We start from the raw sequence: 21,353 nt of genomic DNA, 5'->3' as shown, positions 1-21,353 counted from the left end.
TAAATCGTTAAATATACACCACAAAATGATAGGCCATGGCGTCATTGTTCACATGTTAGTATGTAGCAAGTTGTTTGATCTGGACAAGTTAAAGACTATAAGTTAAAGACTGCTTGGTTTGGTTGGACATTGCTAAACTAACCAGCTAAGCCAAAACAGCGTGCCGCACTACGATGCACCAGTAAATCCTGTACTTCTCCTGTACAAATGCAACATATACGGTGCTTACCCGGTTGCCCCAAATGTTAACTAGCAGTCCGGAGTCTTTGTGCAATGTATTAGTCCATATTTTTCAATAAAGAAGTGTTTTAATCCCGTCTGTGGCCGAACGCCATTTCCCCCCTCGTTTATTCCCGTTTACATTGAGTGTAATTCCGGCTTTGACCTGATGCGCCTCGTCACTACCGCCATTGGGAACTTCCAACAGAATCGTCCACAGACGGGATTAAAACACTTCTTTATTGATACGTACGGTCTAATACATTGCACAGAGACTCCGGACCGCTTATTGACATTTAGGGCGACCGGGTAAGCACCATATATATATTTTTTGTACATGTACGGGCTTTACTGGTGAATGTCCAGCATTGAAAGTCAGCTATTTTCAACATGAATTAAAACGGAATACAATATTGTAGGGGGCTCATAAAGACCACTCATGGATCCTGCCTGGGTCCCATTACATTGAACCCCATGCAACTCTTTTTGGCACATTAACCATTAGCTAAAGTGGACTGAAATAACATGCCAATTTCTTTTATAATTCAGGTTGAAGAGGGTAAAAAATAACATATGTTTGCACTTGGCCATGGAGGGGGGGGGGGGACTGATAAATGTGGTTACTCTCTCCTGATTTTCTGTTTCTCTCTTTGAAGATTTTAATATGCAGAGGTTTGAGGACCTTCTATAGCAGTGGTTCTCAACCTGTGGGTTGTGACCCCAGGGGGCTCCCCACATTATTTTTTGGGAGTCCCCAGATGACAGTGAAGTGACAATTAAGGACTTTTAAGACCTTTTTAATACCAAAGAAAATGACAAAGAAAAAATACCATTACTGCATCAAAAGTAATCAACAGACTATTCTATTAAAACAGGTAAAACATTGGCCAAATTGGCAAATAATGTAAGAAAAAGGCAACAATTATGAAAATAGTCGATCTACAAGTTCACAACGCATCGTAACGCGGGGCGTTGTGAGCTTGTAGATCTGCGATTTTCATAATATTTATCTGTGGAACCGAGTCAAACAAAATGTATTTAAGATCTGTAAGTTCTCACTGATAAATATCTTATGTGTGTCCCATTAATCTTCCTTAACCTTAAATACTGTTTGTTATTCTATTTATAGTGGCTCATAGGAATAGACTACGTGACTACCAGGAATAGTTTGGTGACCACCGGAGAGACGGGTGACAGCCGGAATGTAGACGGCATCCGGGAGCAGTATGGGTTGGCGCCCCAGCCTGTGTCTTCCGTGAGGAAGAAGCCCAACAAATCCACGGTGAGGCCTTTAAGGAGGGCCATTCAAGCAAGCCATAAGAGGAGCCTGCAGTACCACCACGGGCCAAGAAACCATCACGCCAGAATGAAATGTTTGGAGTGGGGGAGTCTGGTGCAACGCTCAGGTCCTGGACCTGGTGAGACGGAGGAGGAGCCTAGCCCCTCCACGTGCCAGAGCCTCTCTTCTCCCCCAGTCCCGGCAGAGTAGTTCCGGACAAGCGGTTTGAGTGGCACTGTCTTGCCCTAAGAGGACGACTGACCGTGGGTAGCTACCTGGGACGTAAGTCGGGGCTTGATCAACCCCGGCTGGGTCACCTGGGCGAGGGTGTATGTTGCGAGACCCCAGGCTACAACACTGATGATACGTCCCAGGTGCATCCATGTGATGTTTTTTTTGTTATAGTACTCTATACATTCTAGGCAAATGGATGGACAGAAGAAGGGGTCCATCGGTCTACTGAGGAGAAGACTTCAAGACCTTAGACTCAAAGAGCAGACTGCAGGAACCACTTACAAATCCATTCAGGGACCACGTCCTATAGGGTGTTTTCGAATAAGGACGAAAGAGACAAATTAATGAACAAGGAATGAACACTGCCTCTCACCAGGCTGCCCTGCGAGTCTGCGACACTGGAACACTTTCTTTTGACAGACTGTTTCCCATATATTGGATTACCTCTGTTCGTGTGGATTATTTACACCCCATTTCCATTTCTTTGCTTCGTTGATATACATTGTGGATTTGACCTTTTGTCTGCCATATGCACTGGACAATGGACTATACCTTCCGACATGTGGACCTGCTCATATGTTCTTGCACCTTATGTCTAACCTCATGTACATGCATACCTGCTGCCTTTTTATGTTATGTGAAGATAACATTGATTCATCTCATGTCTATAATGCATTATTAGCATACTTTTAATGCCATATAATCTGTTTATAATCCTGACTGACTGACTGACTGACTGAATGCTGATAATACTAGTATGGAGACTTCTGTTTTTAGGGCTGTTCTATCGATATATCTATTGTGATATGAGACTAAATATCCTGGGATCTTAGTTGTACACATTTTGATTTGGTTTATAATAACTTAAGCTTGACTTTATACTTACTTAAAAGTAGCAGATCGAGCATGCACACTATAGCTATTTTTGCAATTTGTTAGTTAAAAGAGAAATTAGAAGGAAATGTTCATCACTATCGATATTGAAGTATTTGGTCCAATAATGTAAGCTGTTTAGGAGAGGGGTCTTCAACCTTTTCAGGCCAAGGACCCCCTAGCTGAGAGAGAGATAAAGCAGGGACCCCCTACTCTATATTGTATAAAATTGTGTTTCAGATTTTTAACTTAGTCTGACTTTTTTTCCCTCTACACCTATAGCCTCGTTGCCAAAAATAGCCGATCTACAAGCTCTCAACGCCTCGCAAAAAGGGGATGCTAGGGTTCAAGTGGTTAAGGTAAAAAGAAATAATCATATCAGACAAAGATTTGGCGGACCCCCTGTAGTAACTCTGAGGACCCCCTAAGGGTCCCGGACCCCCTGTTGAAGAACCCTGGTTTAGGATCTATATCACAAGTATGTTTACCTTTTTCTTGCAATAAATTGTTTTATTTGAATGATTAACTTTGTCCTGCAATTTTTTTAATAAAAATTCTGTTTTGTGAATTTGTTTGGAGTGATTGATAACATCAGATAACAATGCTCTTATTAAAAACCATACTGCCTTATTACAGATAGGGTGAACTCAACAGGGTTATATTGTAGTATGTTTGGACAATACCCCAGTATTAGAATACAGCATGCAGTAGTGAGTGTTTCTCAGTGCTAGATGTAGATTTTCTGGCTTACTTTGATGATTTTGATTGATTGATTGAATACTTTATTAACAGTTTGGCAAAAAAAAAGTGGCACAGATTTATACAAAATAATGCTAAATGGACAACCCAAATAAGCCCTCAGGGCTGGTTTCCATTAAGGTCTTGTGAATTCAATTCATAGATACATCTAAAGACATATATTTACGAGTAGTAATAAGAAAGAAAGATGTGCAATAAAGAAGTGTTTTAATCCCGTCTGTGGCCAAACGCCATTTTCCCCCCTCGTTTACTTTCCTTACTTTACTTTTTCTTGGTAGGCATTGAGTGTAATTCCGGCTTTCACTGGATGCGCCCCGTCACTACCACCCATTGGAATTCCGACAGAATCGGACACAGACGGGATTAAAACACTTCTTAATTGAAAAATATGGACTTATACATTGCACAAATACTCCGGACACCTAGCTAACATTTGGGGCAAGCGGGTAAGCACCTTATATTTTGCATTTGTACATGTTTGGAGAAATACGGGCTTTACTGGTGACATTCCAGGGCAAACTGAGGGGGTTATATCTACTCTCGAAGATATAAACATAAATAATAAAATAAAATAAATTAAAATCGATAAAATACATATACAATAGTCTTGATCTAAGGCTAACGGCGAAGATGAATCTGACACATAGTTTCAGTGTTAAAACAGATCAAATAATTGCTGTTTGTGGTTCTATATGGGCGTTGGTGTAAAGTACATTTACTCAAGTACTGTACTTAAGTACAATTTTGAGGTATTTTTACTTTACTGGAGTATTTCCAATTCTCAGCACTTTTACTTATACTCCACTACATCTCAGAGGCAAATATTGTACTTTTACTCCACTACAAGAATTGTTTGAAAACTTTAGTAACTAGTTACTTTGTAGAGTTGGATTATTATTACAAAACATACATCCACTTCGCACTCTGATACCTTATAACTCTATGAGAAAATGGCGACCAATCGGATTAAATGCTTTTTATTGAACAATACCGAAGATATGGGTACTTCTGAGGGCCCGAACATAATTCTAACATCCATGGCCATGGGGTAAGCACTTTATATTTGAAATATGAACGTTTAAGTAGATGAATGGAGCAAAAGGGGAAAACGTGCAAACACCAGGTTGAAGTTCATCCATGATGGTTGTAACAGACGACCGTCATTTGATCCATGGCTAGCGTGCAGTTTGTTTATATTGTAGTAACACCGCATGGCTCATTTGCATACACGGATATGAATATATTACGTGTATGCAAATTAGCCATGCGGTCTTACCAAAATTGTAAGACCAAAATTGTACTTAAGTACTACTTAAGTAGCCTACAATTTTGAGGTATTTTTTAAACTTTATTAGAGTATTTCCAATTTTCAGTACTTTTACTTCTACTCCACTACATCTCAGAGGCAAATATTATACTTTTACTCCACTACAATTATTTGAAAACTTTAGTTAAAACTATAAGTTACTTTGTAGATTTGGATTATTATTATAGAACATACATTAACCACTTCAGCCCTATATACATTTCAGCCATTTAAAATAGCAGATCTACAAGCTCACAATGAGCTTGAATGAATGTTTGGGTCCCTAACATTCACTGAGCTAGGGACTTATTTTTGCATTGTTGCACAACATGGGGTCCCTGCTTCATGTCCTTCAACGGCCTGAAAAACGTTGAAGACGACCCCTGATCTAAGATGTTTAAAATAAAAAGACCACAAACCATGGTATTGCTACACATTGGGTATGTGAATGAAGTACATTTACAAGACAATACAATTGCATCACAATACAATACCCCAGCTGACTGTACCACTTTCTCCTCTGTCTCTTTCTTGTCATGTAGACACCGCAGTGTCTCTTTCTTGTCATGTAGACACCAGTGTCTTTTTCTTGTCATGTAGACACAGTACCTTTTGTTAAGATTCTGAATTCTTAACTCCTAGTCCCCATCTTTATCCAATCCAGCAACTTTGATTGGTGCAGGGCTGAGCAAGGATCAGATTGTAAATTCCACAATTTATTTATTTCACTGCAGATAGTACATTTTAAATCATCCTTAACTCTTAAATTCAATTAATCATTTCAATGGAATCTTGTAAAATCTTGTTTTATTCGATGGCCTTCCTGTTCTGGCATTTAGCCTTTGTGCCCTCAAAAAGTGAAAAACACCAAAGACCAAGTGGCCTTGCCCCTAAAACATATTTTAATGAATGTAGGCTATCACACATTTTGTTTTAACCAATCTGTATAGAATATGTTAATACAATATAACTACATGTGCAGTGGTTGGAGGTGGTCTCTCCATAGTGTCAGATAGGACACCTACTGGTTGACAAGTAGTACTGCCTGAAGCTCATGATACCAGCCTCTGGACCAGCCTCTGCCAGATTCTGCGAGAGAAATAAGCAACCAGGTCTACGGAAACAAGCCCAAAAACAACTACTAGGCCACATGAGCACTTTAAACCTATATACATTGGCTATTTGAAAATAGCCGATCTACAAGCTCACAACATGTCGCGATGTGACACAATGTGAGCTTATAGATCTGCTATTTCAAAAAAAGAATAATCTTGATATAAAGTGAAAAATATGGAATGTTTTTGATTTTTTTTAACAACACAAATGTTGTATGCGCTGGCACAAAATATTTTCAGATGGGTGGTCCGTGGACAAATATTAATTTGGGAATCCTTGACATGAGCCACTGGTTTAAACAACTTTAGGAAACGAGGCCAAAATAAGCAACTACACTTTAGAAACAAGCCCCCCCAAAAAAGCAACCCGCAACTACCGATATTTACAAGCTACTTTACAGAAAAATAAGCCAAAAAGTTGCTTATAATAAGCAGACAAAACTAATCTGGACTGAGTGGTAGAACTGTGGTCTCGATCATGTGGGTGACCAGCGTTTGAACCTCAGGTTGGACGTAAATCATACAGATTGCAACTTTAAGTTAAGTAATACTGAAGCACTTAAATCCTCTAGACTTAGTAAACTGGATCTGAGTTGTCTCTGTACTTGGTTCGCTTTTTGCCCGTCTCAATTGTGACCCGTTGTGAGCTTGTAGATCTGCATTTTTTTTGCTAATGTTCCCCCAAGAATATGGATGCTGGGATTACAAGTGGTTAATGTGTAGAAAAGCTGAATTATCTCAACATTATATAGATCCAGTCATGACACTGAAAATGATCCATCTTCATGGTGGCTCTAACTAAAGTGATGTGTGGATGGATTATTTCTGTCTGCAATAAAGATGTAACCACTTAAACCATCTAGACTTTTTCCTGTCTGCAGCAAATCTCTTTGCCAAAACAGCCGATCTACAAGCTCACAACGCATCGTGCTGTGACACATTGTGAGCTTGTAGGTCATCAATTCTTGGCTAATATTACCCCCAGAATATGGATGCTGGGGTTCGAATGGTTAAGACTCCACAATGTTCTTCATCCCTTTCTGCTAAGCATCTATAGCAGCTATGAAGTAATAAAGAAGTGTAGGAATGCTGATCTGAGACGAGTGTGTTTCTGCTAAAGCATTGCAAAGCAGTTATAAAATAAGTGTAATAATGCTGATCTGAAACCAATGCGTCTATGAAATCCTATAGTGAAGTTTATCTGTTCATGTGACTTGTTATGACCCATGAGCTCAACTTAAAGTTAGGAAAATAAACGCAATGGATAAAATTTTTATTTAATTTTATTGCAAATCTGCCAAATTGTTCATAGTTAAGAACAGTTTTCATATGAATGATTTTACTGTATGAATGAATAAATATTTTATTTCTGGGTCCTCACAATTTCTTGACCCATCCCACATGGGATTGATTGTCAGTCACATCAATTAAACATAAACATACCAGTGTATACCCAGCCAGCAACTCATAATGCAACCTGATTTTGAACAAGACACAAACAGTACATACATTCATATGCACATGCATAAAGTTAATACAATGAAAGTTAATCTATAATAAATCACCCTCTAAAAATAGAATATGGCCAAATTCAATTAAAGCACCATTCTCATAATCTATCAGGTTTAGATCAGGGGTGTGGACTTTTTAAAACTTTTAAAAATTTCTCTCAGATCATGATACAAAGAATAAAATAAAATGGATTTCATTCTCCACCTCATTCAGATCACAGTATTCACATATTCTATCCTCCTCAGTTATGACCCTATATCTTCCTGTTTCGATATGTAATGGCAGAATGTCATCTTATCTGCGCATAAAGTGACCTCTGACTTTTAAGCCAAATTATACAAAACAATGTTTAATTTTGGCTTTGCCAAATTTCTTCTGCACAAGCTTGCATGCATTTTGCACTGATTCTATTTTTAAACTCCTCCACATTCACAGTTATTCTTTGGACATAATGTTCTTCCTGACCACATTCCCGTTATAAATCAAAGATTTCAGAGACCCATTCCCCTTCAACAGACAGATCCCTATACAAAATGTGGCTAGCCACCCTGTTATGGCTAACTGCAAAACAAAAAAAATAATTTAAAACAAAGTTTCATCATCATCATCATCATCATCATCATCATCATCATCATCATCATCATCCATGAATTAACAAACTACAGAACCTATTTAAAATAGAATGAGCTTTGCTAAAGAGAGCTACTCTATGTAATGTGAGTAGCTACTCTATGTAATATGACACACTCTGTAAATTTAAGACTAGACTAAAAACCTTTCTCTATGATAAAGCCTATAGCCCATTGGTACAATCGTAATTAACCCTGTACGGATTCACGCTCTAGTAAGGCCTGCCACTAATTCTACAACCGGGGACCTGCTCCCCGGAGTTTCTTTTATTTCCCACGTCGCAGGTCCATGGACCCCCAGCTGCGGCTCAATACTGTGACTGCGGACCGGGCCTCTCCATGGAGCACGACCGTGGATTTCTACTACATTACACTATACCACTACACTATACTGTCTATTATCTTAACATTCTTTTATTATACCATTATATACTGCATACACACTATTGCTGTACTATATTATATTATCATATACTATCTTACACTATTATATTGCTGCTAGTGTTATTGTTACTACTTGCACTGTATCTCTTTCTGTCTCTCCTCTGTCTGTCTCTCCCTCTCTCTCTCTTCTTTCCCCCGACACGGTCGAGGCAGAAGGCCGCCACCCTAGAGCCTAGGGTCTGCCTGACGTTTCTTCCAGTTAAGAGGGAGTTTTTCGTTGCCACTGTCGCAAAATTGCTTGCTCAGGGTGGGATGTCGGGTCTCTTCTCTACATGTAAAGTGTCTTGAGACAACTTGTTGTGATTTGACACTTTAATAAAATTTAATTAAAATTGAATTGAATTGAATTGAATGTGATAATGATCAGAGACTAACACCACTATTAAAAGGCTTACCCATGTGTTCAAGGTTCAAGGTTCAAGGTTGTACTTTATTGTTACATCTTGTGTACAGGTACATAAGAGTAAAACTTATGTTGGTTCGGCTTCCTTCAAACAATGCAGCAGCATAAGTAATAACAATAGAATAAAGAAAACGTAAAAAGATTTAAAGAAAGAGTGCAAAAAGAGCAAAAAGAGAATGAAAAGAGCATCATCAAATCAAATCAAATGTACACGTGCATAAAAATAAAGAAAAAACTTGGTATGTTGTATACACCACCAGCATTATTCTTCAGTAGCTGTCACCTAACTTTGTGTAAACAACTTCACAGTATATTCTATATACAGCAGATAAGGTGCAGCAGGTGTTACATACAGTACAGTATACCGATTTATTACATTTAAAAAATGATTCTGCTCTTCATTAACTGACAACCTCACTGTTCTGTAAACCAGCAAAAACATCTCCTCCGCCATGACACTCCTCTCCTTTCTCCTCCGTCACGTGTTCTCTCTCCTACACTTTCTACTGATATGTCTTCTCTCTTTTTCAATAAGTTCAGATTCTCCTCCTCCAACACTGAACAACGTTGGTTTATCTCCTCTAATTCTTCTCTCAGTGTTGTCACCTCTCTGTTCTTCTCCATATCTGAACAAACCAGTTGTCTCTCAAACTCTCTCTTCATCTTTGTCTTTGAGATCATGATGCTGCTGGCGATCTCAGGTAGGATAATCTTCATCAGGTCTCTCTCTGCCTCCACTCTGGCCTGTCCTTCGTACTTCTCTCTCATCTCCTCTATTTCCTGTTCATGTCTTTCCTCCATCTCTCTCTTCTCGTTCTCGCTCTTCTCTTTACACTTCTCCAGTGTTCTCTTAATATCCTTTCTTCTCTCCCTCTCTCTCCGGAAGCGCCATGAAGGACGGCCGCATTCGTACATGCTCCGTAACATCGCAACGTTTTTCCATCTTTTTAGTATTTTTTAGCCTTCTCTTCTTTCCCTACACCGTCGCGTGTCTAAGGAGTTATGACAGACAAGCACTTATGGACATTAGCACAGCGATTACACACAGAATTCCGGACTTTTTTGCTGAAAACCTTCCACTCGGCTGGGTGGGGGGTGGGGCCCCCTTTGTTCCGTCTGGATCAACAAACCCCCGACGAAAAAGACCGTGGCGAAGAGGCACTAGAGCGGGAGTTCTCGTAAGAACAACAAAACGTGGATATAAACCTGCACTGCCTTCAATCCTGCTAGCGAACGTTAGATCTCTGTGTGAATCAAGAACAGTGACCACTATGGACGACTTACTGGCGCGCGTTAAATACAACGCAGAGACGAGGAGGACTTGTGTTGTTGTGCTAACAGAGACGTGGCTAACGGAGTTAGCATCTGATTCTTCTATCACTCCTCCTGGCTTCACCGCGTATAGGAAGGACAGAGATCCTGTACTGAGCGGTAAGCAACGTGGGGGGGGAGTTTGTGCCTTGATCAACAACAACTGGTGCAAAGATGTTAAAATCCTAGACAGTCACTGCTCACCAGACCTTGAACTTTTAATCATAGCCTGCCGTCCTTTCTACCTACCACGCGACTTCAGCATCGTGATTGTAGCCGTTGTTTACATTCATCCTGGAGCTAATAAGGACACAGCTATGAGGGAATTACACCAGGCGATCAGTGCACAAGAAAATCGCCACCCGGACTGCGCAGTCATCTGCCTAGGCGACTTCAACCGGACAGACTTAAAAAAGGTCTTTCCCAAATTCCACCAGCATGTCGCCTGCAGTACCCGTGGTGACAATATTCTTGACCACTGCTACACGCCCTTCAAGGATGGATACAAAGCTCTCCGCCGCCCACCGCTAGGAAGCTCTGACCACGACGCCATCCAGCTGCTACCTGCCTACAAACAGAGGCTAAAAAGGGAGCCGGTCGTTGAGAAGGAAATCCGAATCTGGTCTGAGGACACAGACGCTATGCTACAATCCTGCTTCTACCAGACTGACTGGGGGATGTTTAAGAACGCCGCTGGGAATAACATCAACGAACTCTCAGACTCAGTCACTGGCTTTATCAGCAAGTGCATAGATGACATAGTCCCAAAAAAGACAGTTCGGATCTATCCCAATCAGAAACCATGGATGGACAGCGGAGTACGTGCACATCTGCATGAACGGGACGCTGGTTTCAAATCTGGCGACGTGGAAACGCGCAACACGACGCGCGCGGCCCTAAACAGCGCCATCAGGAAGGCGAAAAAGGCCTACACAAAAAAGATGCAAGACAAACTCAGCAGTGGCGACATCAGGAGCACATGGCAGGCAGTACACACCTTGACAGACTGCAAAACAAGAACCAGAAGCGAGGTGAACCCGCCTGCCTCCCTCCCCAACGAACTGAACACTTTCTACGGCCGGTTTGAGATCAGCTCCAACCGCGGCAGCCAAGCGGGGCCATCAGCAGCACCAGCAGAGGAGAACCCTCCTCTAACCATCTCGGAGAGAGAAGTGCGTACAGCCTTCACACGGGTCAACATCCACAAGGCAGCCGGACCTGATGGGATTCCAGGCCGGGTCCTTAAGACATGTGCAGACCAGCTGGCGGGTGTCTTCGCTGACATCTTTAACCTCTCCCTCTCCCTGGCTGTGGTCCCTGCAGGGTTCAAAATGTCAACCATTGTGCCCATTCCCAAAAAGGCCAAAGTGACATGCCTGAACGACTGGAGACCTGTTGCTCTCACCCCGATCGTCAGCAAGTGTTTCGAGAAACTGGTGAGGGAATACATCAGCTCCACGCTACCTGCCTCGCTGGATCCGTGGCAGTATGCATACCGCAAAAACAGATCCACCGACGACGCTATTGCCATGGCTCTCCACACCGTCCTCTCGCACATGGACAACAAGCTGCTGAAGGACAAATATGTACGTATGCTGTTCGTGGACTACAGCTCAGCATTCAACACCATTGTCCCAGCAATACTTGACAAAAAGCTCAGACACCTAGGGCTACACCCAAGCATGTGCGACTGGATACAGGACTTCTTGTCCAACCGACATCAGGTGGTGAGAATGGGCAGCATCACATCCGACCCCCTGACCCTCAACACCGGAGCACCCCAGGGATGCGTGCTGAGCCCTCTCCTCTACTCCCTGTACACGTATGACTGCATAGCCACACATGTCTCCAACACCATCATAAAGTACGCGGACGACACGACAGTGATAGGCCGAATCGTCAACAACGACGAGTCTGACTACAGAGAGGAGATCAAATCACTGGCACACTGGTGCCGTGAGAACAACCTCTCTCTCAACGTCGACAAGACCAAAGAACTGATCGTGGACTTCAGGAGGCCGCGGAGAGACCATGCGCCCATCCTCATCGACGGTGCTGCAGTGGAAAGGGTCAGCGAGTTCAAGTTCACATCGAGGAGGACCTCAAATGGGAGACGCACTCCACACACGTGAGGAAAAAGGCTCAGCAGCGACTGTACTGGCTCCGCCGCCTGAAGAAGCTCGGAGTAGGACGTCGCATCCTCAGGCTGTACTACAACAGTTCTGTTGAAGGCATCCTAACAGGCTGTGTCACGGCCTGGTACGGGAACTGCACTGCCCGAGAAAAGGTCAGCCTACAACGAGTAGTGCGATCGGCAGAGCGGATAATGGGAATCGAGCTCCCAGCGCTCCAGGAACTGTACAAAAAGCGGTGCGTGGTCAAAGCCAAGCGCATCATCAAGGACAAGCACCACCCAAGTCACAGACTGTTCAACCCCCTACAACGACCGCGACCGGGCAAGGGGCTCTACCGCAGTATCAAGAGTTCCACCACCAGATTTTGGTGTAGTTTCAATCCAGCCGCTGTCAGAATGCTGAATGGGGCATAAGCCTGGATGAGTTCAGCAGCCTGACAGCAGGCGGCGCAGACTTTTCTGGCTCTTCCTGAACACACCTGTGGATTATACCAGGACAATTACTTGGACTTTAGCCCCCCCCTCGGACACACCTGTGGACTACACCAGGTACAAATGACTTTTTGTTGCACTCCCTCATGGAGCTACATGCGGATTATACTAGGGTCAGTCCACTCTAGGTGGACACGCACTGACCTTTTGCACCTTAATCCCTTGTATAACGCACTGACTTTTTTTGGGTCTTTTTATTGTGCTCCTTTTCCTCTAAGCACCTTAACGTCCTTTGTCTATCATGCACAGTATAAGTATAACATGCACAGTATACAATACATTGCTGCTATGCTCAGGCACCTTAGTTTAGTTTTTTAGTTTTTTTTTATTATCTCAGGTAATTTGTAAATATGTAGATAACTTGTCTGGCCTTCTGTTGCTCTCTTGTTTTTGATCTCCTTCCCACCTGCCCCCCACCCTCTTCTTCTCCCCCCCCCTCTTCTTTCTATGGAAACTAACGTTGCGATGGGAACGATGTACAAAAAAGAATTTCACCCACTTTTTTACCTTGTAAACCTGTGATGTGACAATAAAACTGATTCTGATTCTGATTCTCTTTAGCTTTTGTTCCAGCTCTCTTTTCTTCTCTTTGTCCCTCTCTTCACTCATTTGTTTCTTCAGTTCAGTCAGTTGACATTCAATCTCACTGAAGTTTCCCTGAAGCTCTTTGATGGTTTCCTCTTTCTCCCTCAGAGATTCCTTAAGCTCCTTCTCAAACCTCTCCCTCATCTCCTCTTCCTTGAGTTTCATCATCTCCTCCCTGTCCATCTGAAGTTTCACTCCTACCTGGGCCTCTTTCTCTAGGTAAATGCTGTGCCAATAATGCAGGTGTTCACTAAGGTTAGGGTCCAGCTGATTAAGGATGTGAATCATTTCTGAACTTGCGTTGTTTCCCTTTTTCCTCACCATGTCAATTATTCCCCGTGCTTTGTCTGCCCTGAGTTTTTCCCCTATGATTGAATCCATTTCTGCATCATTGATAACATTCTTACTCAGGAGTCTGTCCAATAGAGAATGCAGGATGGGCTCTGAGACTCTTTCAATGAACTCAGGCCTCACAGTCTTCAGACATTTATCTTTTTCCTGGACCATTGTCAGATTTTGCTGAGTTGTGGACGCACCTTGAAGACAAGATGGAGTATTAATTGGTGACTGATTAATATCAGTGGTATAAATGTATAGTATAATATTAGTGGTATAATTATACCGTAATTCTCTTCTAGACTCTTGTCTTTCTCTATCTTGATCTGTTCCAGTTCACTCTCTTTTTCCTTCAGTTGAACTGTAAGCTTCTGTACTTGTGTGCGTAGGTCCTGCTGGTCCTGGATCAGTTTCTGTTGCTGTTCCATATCCTGTTGTCTCTCTTTTACAGAACAAAGAGATATAACATGTAAGTTTAACATACATCGTAATACCATGTGTGTGTTCCAGCCATCAAACGGGTAACGGCTGTGGACACATTTGACCATATGGCACTTTTTGACGTTCCGGGGGTACCAGTGGCTTTGCACGCTGAGAGGGGACATGATGATTTACGATCTGCGGGGGTCTAATCTAAGAGTTTGCCTAGGATGCCCCTTGGGTGGGAAGAGGGGAGTATGGGGGTTGCGGGTCACTGGATAGCTCCCTGGGCACTTGGAGCATGGAAGATTAAAGTTATGGAGACCCTAGGCTTCTTCCCTCTCCCATACATGAAACCCTCTAACAGCTGGCATAGAAATGTCCCATCAAGGCTATAGAGTGGGTCACTTTTGAGCCTAGGAGAAGTGCTCATAGGCAGTTAGAGAGAGTGAGGATAGTCAGTCCCCGTGATGGTGGTTCTAAGACCTCCATGTGGTGCATGGCTATGCATTAGAACAACAGGGATGTCGTGTCCCTATGTCTGCCTAGCTCGCTGGTCCCAAGTGGACCTCCACACGGATCTGCTTTCTAAGATGCTCGTGGACGGATATAGGTAGCGATATAGGTAGCACGGAGAGTCGGTACCCGGTGGTGTCAGGCAGACAGGGATAGTATGTCAGACTGTCTCACAGGAGAGTCTGTGTCTGTATTTTTAGTAATATTCAGATAAGTAATATTACCAGGGGTCCCAAGTGACTCCCCCAACTCCCCTCTACCCACCTGAGGGCCACCCCAGCCCTGCAACACTTCCGCACCGACCCCCTCATTGACCTCCACACCAGCACCCACCCCTCACCTCCAGAGGTTCCAGGCCCTATACAGTACGTGACCTTGACTTCTGAGGCAATTGACATTGTGGAGTAGTATGTTGTATACTTTATTGTAAGTTTTTCCATGCATAATTTTTTACTGACATTCTTTTGAAATAGTGAAAATAATTGCACATTTTACTTGCGACCCATAAAAATGGGTCTGTGACCCAAAATGGGAAACACTGCCCTAGTAGCCTGATTATCAGACTGAAGCTGCGTGGAGCTTCAGTCTGAAATTGGCTCCAGTGTCGGGGATTACAAGGGGGAGGGGATTAGAAATTCCCTAAACCAATCCTAAGGGATCCCCAAGCCCACCTCCACCTCTCATTGGACAATGTATTTTGTACCGTAGAAGTCCTCGGTTCACATTTACAAGTCCAGACCAAGAGGCAGTCCACTCAGAGAGTGGGCGGGGTCTATCTATGGTATGGAACCAGGCTACTGCCCTAGGGGAGTTTAATTTCTTCCTTTCTTCCTTTCTTCCTTTCTTCCTTTCTTCCTTTCTTCCTTTCTTTCTTTCTTTCTTTCTTTCTAGTCCAGCAGCCAAACGGCCTTTTTTTGGCTGAAGTGGGAAATTTGGTCTATAGTATTTTTTGTATTGGCCCAAAATATTGTCTATATACATATATTCATGAAACCACCTGCTGGACAGCTGTCAGCATTGAGCAATTGTTTTTATAGGGGGTTATATGTGACCATACCTCTCCATTACAAAAATAGACTACTGGAAATGTCTTGGTCTCAGAATTTTTTTTTCCTAATCACTTTTATTATTGAAATGTAATCTATAGGCCTAGTGTATGATATTCAACTTTGTTGCAAAGAGTTTAGTGTTGCACTATTAGAATAATTAGCGTAATTAATACATTATTTATTGACCAGTAAAAGTTTCTAAAGGTGGTTTTAGGTCATTCAATGCCTTAATAACAAATCCCCAACTGCTGACCTTCTTTGCTCACCTGTAAGCATTTTTCAGAATTTTAACTTTATTAGAATACATGGATTTTTGGAGGTACAAGCTCAGCTGTCATTCCTATGGCCATCTTGATCATCCATCAGGAGGTAGAAGTGATAAACATGAGCTCTCAGCTAAGGAACTGGTGCTGTGGGAGTCTACACATGACCATTGATAACACATCATGTGTGATAAATGTATGATAAACCTTTCCTTAGGTAGTGTGTTGTAGTCCAACTTACATGGCTCTCATCGTTACACACAAATGTACCTTGATATTTGCAAAACATTGTGCAAGCCAGATTCGCTACAGGTCTTGGTTTTGCCTGGTTCTGAACAATGCTCAAAGGTCAGTAAAGAAGGTCAGCAGTTGGGAATTTGTTATTAAGGCATTGAATGACCTAAAACCACCTGTAGGAAAAAAAATGACCCAAAGTATACCCCACTCAGTCCTGTTGGACTTTTATTGGCTAGTAAATGCATGGTTAATTACGCAAATTATGCTAATTGCTCAACACTCAACTCTTAGCAACAAAGTTGAATTTCATACACTAGGCCTATAGATTACATTTCAATACTACATGTTAATAGAAAACAAAATTATAAGCACATTTGATTTCAAATCAGAATATGGCAGTGGATTTCCCAAATATGAAAACCTTTAAAAGCTAAATCCAATCAGGTTTCTACCTTGTTTTGGCAGATATGTTTTTAATATAGTTCAGTATATTGGTGGTTGCCATCTTGAAATGGTCAATTTTGAAATGGGCATACAGGAGATTTAGATTCAGCACTCCTTAATACCCCTAAAATTCTGCCTAGACTAAAAGGGATAAAAAGGCATTTTTGGTAGGGTCATGCTTAGACCATTTTCAAAACTTTCCCTTCATAAAATTCTGTGATTTATTTTTTCTGTCATTCAAGACATATTAAGGATTCAAAATCAGCTGAGTTTGGTTTTGTTGCAATTAGTGTGCGGTCGACCCCCATTTTTGCATAAAATGCCTGGACTATTAAGGTAGAGTGCATGTTAGTGCAAGATGTAAACACAGACGCTGCATTGTGATGGGAATGTAATCATATCTGTCACACCACATCTGAAGCTGCACACACACACACACACACACACACACACACACACACACGCACACGCACACGCACGCACGCACACACGCACACACACACACACACACACACCTGTGAACCTGGCAAAATTCAAAGGCGATGTCCAACTTGCCGCATTGCAGACATCCTGAATGGGGAGACCATGATGCTGCCATTCCCCTTGTCAAATGCGCCATCAGTCCAATTGGGGGCTGCATCCCACTACTGGAATAGGCTAACTGAATAGCCTCCACAATCCAGTGGGAAAGCGTCTGTTTTGTGATGGGCTTGTCCTCCATCCGCAGGGCCCATGAAACAAGCAACTGATCTGACTTCCTTGAAGTGCTAGATCTGTCCATTTTCATTTTTAAAGCCCTAACCGTGCAAATAAAATGCAACCTTTGGTCCTCCTGTGAGGTTAAGGTAGGTGAATGGAATGCCTCCAAGTCCACAGAGACACACTGTATAGCTGCCAAATAGACTTTTAACTTGGAAAAGGCTCTGCCTGTATCCATTATACTATCTCTTCATGAAGAGATAAACAAGATCACATCATTGTACATGTCAAGGTTAATACAAATGCACTGTGACAGTAAATCACTTACCACATTTTGTTGATAATACCACAACAGCCCCCACCTCCTGTTCTCCATGAGTGACAGTAGTAAAGTCCTTTATCTGTCTCTCTGCAGTCTTTCAGTGTCAGAGACACGTTGCCTTTCTTCAGCTCCTGGGTGTCCAGGGTCAGTCTGTCCTCATAGACCCTCTCTATCACCTCTCTAATAAGACCATTCTTATACAGGTAAATGCACTCAGTCTCATTAAACCACATGATTGTCATGGAAACCGCACTGGTCTCGGGAGAGAGGTGACAGGGAAGGGTGACATTTTTACCTGTCCTACCCTCAGCATGGCCTTCAGTGACGAGTGTAAAGTCGCCTGTTGGAGTAAATGAAATACTTAGTGACATATGAAACTATACATGTTCATTTAAACATATTTACAATTAACCACTTTAGCCTTATATGCTTTGTCTATGGAAAATAGCCCAAAGAAATGCAAAAAAAAATGTTTTTAAACATTTGTAAAAAGAAAAATAAAACGCTACAATCACACACACACACACACACACACACACACACACACACACACACACACACACACACACACACACACACACACACACACACACACACACACACACACACACTTTTCAAGGTGTAAGACAGGAAAAGTCACAATAGTTTGCCAGCACAAAACGATGGTTTTGTTTATTCATACTGCAGGTGCATAATGATTGTAATGTCTTATTTGACAACCTATTCACATCACCATATAATAGGGGAGATGTGATCCAAGACCAGCTATGCTGCCTTCTAAAGGGAGGTCTGGCCCTCATTGCAGCACTCGTCTATGACAGGACTACGGACAGGCAGCAGTGGTGGAAAGTAACTAAGTACATGTACTCAAGTACTGTACTTGAGTACATATTTTTTGATATTTATACTTTATTTCAGTATTTCCAATTTTCAGTACTTTTATTTCAACTCCAATACATCTCAGATGCAAATATTGTAATTTTTCTAAATCTACTTTGTATAATTGAATTATTAGTATCAAACATACATTAACCACTTCAGCCAGATGCATAGATTGAAAATAGCAAATCTACAAGCTCACAACGTTGTAGATCTGATCAAAAAAACAACAACTGAAAAACATAGACCGTAAATCAACTTAGTCACACGTGGCCAAACTGTTGCCTCCCACAATTTTCAAATGCTTCCGGTCATACGGTCTGGAGCACAGAAGCTCTGTTGATGATTAAGGGGGAAAGCGGATGCCCGCCTCCCCCCACTTCCGTTTAGTCTTTACAGTCGCACAAATGTATCCTAATATAAATCAAAATCATTTAAAGGTTTCATGACATTCAGTTTTACAACACATTAAAAGTATTTATCATGGTCCTTCAAACGTATATTAAAAGTTTTAACTGAAAAGTCCACTCCCGTGATCCATGGCAGGACTTTTTCTCTCTGATTTCTGAAGCCTTTTCAACTGCAATGAAAAAATAAATCTTTGCCTGCGGGTGTCGCTGTTGAGGGATTTTGACTGTAAATCATCACCTCTGGTGGTTGAATTACGTATTCATATCACCAAAGGTCGCCCGGCTAAGTAGGCTAATTTGCATAATATTGTCTGTTTGTCTGCATTGAGTCTGCACATGTCTTATGGATTGTGCTACAGTATATAGACAAGTAAGACGCGCGAACGCTGGAAGCGAACGCAGCTCGAAAATATTGTGTATTTACGGACTTGTAATCCGTGTTATTTCACCGTGATGGGGAGAGAACATTGACTGTGTGTGTGTGTGTGTGTGTGTGTGTGTGTGTGTGTGTGTGTGTGTGTGTGTGTGTGTGTGTGTGTGTGTGTGTGTCTGTGTGTGTCTGTGTCTGTGTGTGTGTGTGTGTGTGTGTGTGTGTGTGTGTGTGTGTGTGTGTGTGTGTGTGTGTGTGTTTTGCAGGCTGTTGTGCATTTTAATCAGAGCATTGTCTAAATTCCTGCACAGTGCATGCACACAGAGACTGTCACACACACACACACACACAACCCGAGCACGGTTACATAGTAAGCTCCACTTGGTCGGAGGCGCGGCTTCGCCGCGCCTCCGACCGCGTTCGCAATAATTAGTAATCAACCTTTTCAAGCCCATGAGAACTTGATGATGTTTTATTTTTAAAAGATATTGTTCAGGAAACAGGGAGAGAGAGATGGGGAGAGACACGCAGTAAAGATAGTCGGGGACCGGACTCGAACCCGCGATGCATTCAGGCTCCATGAGCACTTTTTATTCCAATGTGTAAGCCGAGATCTACATCTAATAAGTTCCAAAAAAACACCATGAAATACAGCAATTTCTGACATGTACAGCCACACAAAGGCTAGTAGTCTAAATTCAAATAATTTTTTTTTTGGGGGAAATGTATAAAAAGTAAAAAAGATATATAAAGTTGACACTTTTTATGTAACTTTTTAAAGAACATTAAAACACACAGGGACATGAAAATAATTGCCAGAACATGGAGGGCATACTATTTTTTATTATTATTAAAGGCTGTGCATGTTTTGTTTACTGTGTATTACAGGTTGATTCTCCATCTCTGGTATTATATATATCACCCTTTTTTAATAGATATTTGTATTTTTCTCTTTAGATCAGGCCTTTAAAAATCACAAAATTAACTAATCTCTTAAATTAAAGTTAACGGTGGAAACACACCAGAGAATTTTCACACACACACACACGATGCACACACGTGCATATACACACACACGCATATACACACACGCGCACTTTTAGATCCTAAAAGTCTGCGTATGGGGGACCCGCATATCCGCGCGCCTGGTGTAGCCGGTATCATTGATAATCACTTGGATCTAAACAAACGCGCTGTACGCACCACGCATACGCTCGCTTTGAAAAGTCTGGTGTAGATCGGCCGTAATTGTACTGTGAGTGTGTGTCTCGATCAAGCATTAGGGCCGATCTACACCAGACTTTTCAAAGCGAGCGTATGCGTGGTGCGTACGTACAGACTTTTAAAATAGGACTGGATCTAAAAGTGCGCGTGTGCGTATATGCACGTGTGTGCGTGTGTGCGAAAATTCTCTGGTGTGTTTCCACCGTTACGGCCAGCCTACACCAGACTTTTCAAAGCGACACACGCGCATACTATTTTAAAGCCTGCGTATGCGGGGCTCACGTATCCGCTCGCCTGGTTTTCAGCCGGTATCATTGATATCAATTTGATCTTTCCAAAGGCACTGTACGCGCGCAGCAAATTCCACGCATGCGCGCGCTTTGAAAAGTCTTGTGTAGATCGCTGTTATTTAGGGTGCGTGTGTGTGGGTGCGTGCACGTGCGCGTGTGGGTGCGTGCGTGAACCTATAAGTTCTGACCACAGTCACAAAACTATTCCTGCCACTGTGGTTGCTGATAATAGCTGAGGGGGAAGCCTCCCTCGTTTCTATTCCAAACTGTAGCTCTGGTCCAGAGCGAACCAGTGACATCCGTTCTATAGCATACATTTGTTGTTAGCACTTAAGTACTCAATAGCACTGCCACTGTAGCATCAAGTATTTGCAACAGCACTCAACTGCTGTCACCTTTGTGAACCATATGAATGAGCGACAAAACAAACAGCGTATTCAGCAGCGGCAGCGCTGACTGACGACTCCGGGCAACGATAAACACAAACACAGCTGAGTGAGTGAGAGAGAAGGGGGGAGGCGGGCGGGGCTGTTGTGAGCACACACGACTGTGTCCATCACCTCCTCTTCCAATACACAAACAAAACCTGTTTATGATCT

General features: G+C 42.3%; 1 protein-coding gene and 1 long non-coding RNA gene across 2 annotated transcripts in view; one reads left to right on the top strand and one right to left on the bottom strand.

Annotated features, from left to right (window-relative positions):
• LOC308094605 overlaps positions 1-8,985 on the top strand; it is an 85,446-nt gene extending 76,461 nt beyond the window's left edge. Inside the window, exon 2 of the long non-coding RNA XR_013933970.1 lies at positions 8,793-8,985. This is a non-coding gene — a long non-coding RNA (uncharacterized lncRNA). The remainder of the gene's footprint in view (positions 1-8,792) is intronic.
• The window catches only part of LOC308094599 (uncharacterized protein), a 99,502-nt gene that overhangs the window by 76,338 nt on the left and 1,811 nt on the right, over positions 1-21,353 (bottom strand). The window contains exons 2-3 of the mRNA XM_080441355.1: positions 17,877-17,921; positions 17,588-17,761 (exon numbers count right to left, since the gene is read on the bottom strand). The gene's annotated coding sequence lies outside the window, so the exon portion shown is untranslated. The remainder of the gene's footprint in view (positions 1-17,587; positions 17,762-17,876; positions 17,922-21,353) is intronic.

The sequence above is a fragment of the Gymnoscopelus braueri genome (genome assembly GCF_963280865.1).
Source record: "Gymnoscopelus braueri genome assembly, chromosome: 11".
In the NCBI taxonomy this organism is placed as follows: domain Eukaryota; kingdom Metazoa; phylum Chordata; class Actinopteri; order Myctophiformes; family Myctophidae; genus Gymnoscopelus; species Gymnoscopelus braueri.
The sequence above is the reverse complement of the archived record's forward strand: the minus strand, read 5'-3'. Positions and strand labels throughout refer to the sequence as shown.